This window comes from Triticum aestivum, chromosome 5B (genome assembly GCF_018294505.1).
Source record: "Triticum aestivum cultivar Chinese Spring chromosome 5B, IWGSC CS RefSeq v2.1, whole genome shotgun sequence".
NCBI lineage: Eukaryota > Viridiplantae > Streptophyta > Magnoliopsida > Poales > Poaceae > Triticum > Triticum aestivum.
Genome location: NC_057807.1, coordinates 699,826,452 through 699,830,574, shown reverse-complemented (window position 1 = coordinate 699,830,574; position 4,123 = coordinate 699,826,452). Strand labels below are relative to the sequence as shown.

Here is a 4,123-nt window from a genome sequence, read left to right as displayed (position 1 = left end):
CCCAAACGTTTATCATTCTTTTGCTGTTGTTGCTTATTGAAGAACAAAAAACTTTGTAGGTCCCCTGGTCTGCTTTTGCTATTGGTTGTTATATTCTACGACTGTTAATTCTTGTTTGTTTAACTTGCACATGGATTTTTTTTGTTCCATTATCTTTTGAGAGTGGAACCCAATCCTTTTAAGATCGTATGAGAAAAAATATAGGTCCTGTGCATGCTTACTATGAAGTTCACATATGAAAAGTCAATCTTGAAAAAATATAACTAATTTGTTCATGCTTTAAAAACTCTTGACTTGCATCGACAATCATGAGAGAACAAACAATTTATGTCATGTGCAAAAATGACAAACTAGATAGTTTAGTAACAATATCCTCGTGTGTTGTGGTGGTGGCCATATAGCCGAGGCGTTGCTCATTATGAAGTTCACATTGTGTGTTTAATTCTGAGGGTATATGCACGAGTGACAATGTTTTTGCGAAATGTTGATTCATTAATGTTTTTCCACATTTCTAGCACTTCATATCCTTTGAACTAAATCTCATCATATGGTAACTCCATCTTTTTGGCTACTCTTCTGAAAAGAGGAAGGAGACTGAGATAGGGGGTTCTCTCCTTTGTTTTTTACATCGGGTTGGCCGCGGGGGAAGACTCAACATGAAGGCCAACCGCCTGGTGGCATGGTACGTAGTCAATATGTTAACTCGATCATCCACATCTTGTCTGTGTTAGCTTCTTTATTTGGGTCAATGAAGGCTTTGGCACCCATGATGTTTTCAAATATGAATGAAAGTCGGTAAGCAATCTCCAAAACCACAACCTGACACGATTTGAAATATCTTTGATCTATTAGGGATGACCTAGAACTACGTTTAAGTAACATTTCAATTGTGTGAGGTTGCACTAACATGTCTTCTCCAAGTGTTAAACATATACCTAATAATAAAGGATGATACGTTTCTCTGATCTTTGATCAGTCCACCTACCCTAAGCTGCCCATAAAATTGTAGTAAATTACCCACCATGCCACCTTAAGTGAAAAAGACTTCGTTAACTGTTTTTCTGATTTTTTTTTCATCTGTCACCGAAACTGCCCCTATAATTGAAATAATTACCCACCACGCCACCCGTTAGTGAAAAAAATCTTTGTTAATTGTTTCTTTGATTTTTTTTTTCGTCTGTCATCGAAACTGCCCTTAAAGTTGAAGTAAATTAACCACCCCGTCAGTGAAAAAACTCTTCGTTAATTGTTTTTCTGAAGTTTTCGTCTGTCATCGAAACTGCTCCTGAAGTTGAGGTAAATTACCCACCCTACCACCCGTAAAAGTGAAAAAACGAGCGTTCGTATGTCATAGGGCCCTCTAGTTTTTCATCCATCATAAGATTAACATTTTCTTTTCCTTCTCATACATGCATCAAGGATGTACTCGGTAACAAAACATGCATCAATGATCAAATCCAACATCGATCAATGGTGCGCAGATATTCAAATACATGTATATACATGGGGTATGAATATTTGAAACTTAATTCGAAGACCATGATTTTATTATTCCCTTGTAACGCATAGGCCCTTTTGCTAGTACATGAAAAAAAGGGAGCTATGGGCCTTCAAATGGAGCAAGGAAGTGATGGGCAACCTTAAGTCTATATGTTGCTCGAAGACGCTAAGTACCAGTCTCGTATCAGTACCAGCGTTAAAGGATCAGTCCTTCACTTGCGATTAGTACGTGAGTCTAACTCGCGCCAAGCCTTTGACTCACGGACTAGAAACATACACTGCAACTTCTGGGTTTTAATTACCTTAGGATTGCAATTGGACTTGGTTCCCTTTTCACTATTCCATATTTATTAAATGTCATGCTGAAAATTTAATGAACTTAATATATTTTTAGCTTTTATAGTACCCCCCATCCATATTTAATACAAACTTATACTAAATAACCGACAATTAATATGAATCATAGGGAGTAATATTTTGAGTAGTTCTATACATTTTATATTATATTTTGTATTTCTACAGATTTTATAGATACTGTTTAGTAATTACATAGATATGTTTTAGTAATTCTGTAGATTTTTTATTAAAGGTTAGTATTTCTATAGATTTTAGAGTATATTTTTAGTAATTCTACACATTTACTAATTGTTTTTCTGTAATTCTGTACTATTCAATATATATAGTTACAATTTGTGTAGCTTAATTCATTTACATTTAGCTTGAATATGGCTGGAAACGACCCACCGCCGCCTCTTTGTTGTGGATGATATGTATAGGTGACGAAGCAATAGATCGCGTAGTGAGAGCATCTACAATGAGGATTGACAAATATTGATCCCCAAACATCCACGGACGTGGACACCTGGTCATGCGTTTGTTTTGACCCTTCCATTATGCAAGCATGCAACCAAGTCCCCTGCGTCCTCCCCAAAATGTTCGGTCAAATGCATGTAATTGATGGGAATTAATAGAGAAAGAGAAAACATGGTTCAATGTGGTCCGCATTCTATCTTGAGGACTGCCCGGACATGTCCGGCCATCCCCGTATGCTTTTCATATTTGGTTTGCATATGGGAATTTATGCACAGCCCGATCATATGAAAACAAAATGGAGGATTCGGTTGGGTGGCTCCTTTTGTTTTCTTTTCTGCCAGTACAGTGTCTGGCTTGTCAGATTTGACGTTTGAGGGTTCCAAGCGTACATGCTCGAAAGGTCTCGAGACCTTGGGAACATAATACTTGTCTCTTTTCCCCATAAAAAATTACAATAGTTATCGTTGCTTTCGATTACAAAATTACCTTATCCGTTTGCAAGTATAAAGCTTTCAGGCTGGTTGTAACGGGGAGTATCATATACTAGTATCATACATATGATACTAGTATATGATACTACCTCCATAATGCATAGTATCATAACTTAGTATCTTAGGTTGCCTTATTAATCGCCATGCATGACGTAAAGTAATACAACATTTAATATAATACGGTATCATGATATGATACTACACCCTCTCTTTTCTTATTTAATTGTGTGCCACATCATCTAAAAAATCTAGTTGACATGCATGATACCACTTATGATACTCCCATTACGACCAGCCTCAGAACTTCCTCAAGTTCGAACTATCTTACTTTATTGATACTCCCTCTGTTAAGAAATATAAGAGTGTTTAGATCATTCATAAACCGGCGGACACGCAAGCGGGAGGCGACCATTCTAAGTTATTCGTAAACATTTCACACATGACTTAAAATAACTGGACAAATTTAACCACACATGGCAGATTTCATTCAAGTTCGAGATAATTTACATATGTGACCGTTGTTTCGGTTGTTTAACTGAAAACTAAAAAAAACTATAACTTGTACCGGACGACCACCTCGTACGTGTGGCCACCTTGCCCGACCGCATCGCCGTCCCCGTCCATGTCATTGTCGTCATCCCTCCAGCTGCGGTACGGCGCCGGTGGCCGGCGACAGCCTGGCCCTCACGGAGGAGCCGCTCCGCTTCCTCATGCATGTCATGGAGGGCCGCCGCGACCAATGCTGACGGCGCACTCGGAGCCATGGAGACGTCCTTGCCCCTGCCGGCGTACGCGGAGGAGTCGCTAAGCGACCACTCCTCGTCAATCTTGGCGAGCTTGCCGTCAAGGCGGTAGTGATGCCTAGCGAGCGTCTCACTGGTGGTGATGGATCGGTCGAGGGACCAGGCGCGGCGAGGTCTGGGCCGTTGCGGACCCATTCTGTGCCGCGTACGACTTGGTGAACGCGGAGCGCCTGGCGCCGTTGCACCACTCATAGCACGCTTGTTGCCTCGCTTCTTGTTCCACCCCGGACACGACGGTCCTCGAGCCAGAGGGACCGCCTATGAGGCAGTGTAAGATGCGGCCTCACGCCTTGGTTATCACGGGCGACAGCTCATCCTTGACGAACTCCCTGCGGCCGTTGAGGTGGGGCGACGACCTAGGCCCGTAAATACTGTCATAGCAGCGAGGTGCCGATAGCGTGGCCGGATGCTCCTTCGCGCAATGCCCAATCGGGATGATGCTGCCATGTTTGTGTTGTGAGGATGGCGACTCCTCCTTGACGCGGTGTCCGATCTGGACGCTGCCACGATTGCGTG

General features: G+C 41.6%; 1 protein-coding gene across 4 annotated transcripts in view; it reads right to left on the bottom strand.

The window, feature by feature from the left end:
• Positions 1 to 4,123, bottom strand: part of LOC123114340 (uncharacterized) — a 15,740-nt gene that overhangs the window by 5,643 nt on the left and 5,974 nt on the right. The window lies entirely within an intron of this gene.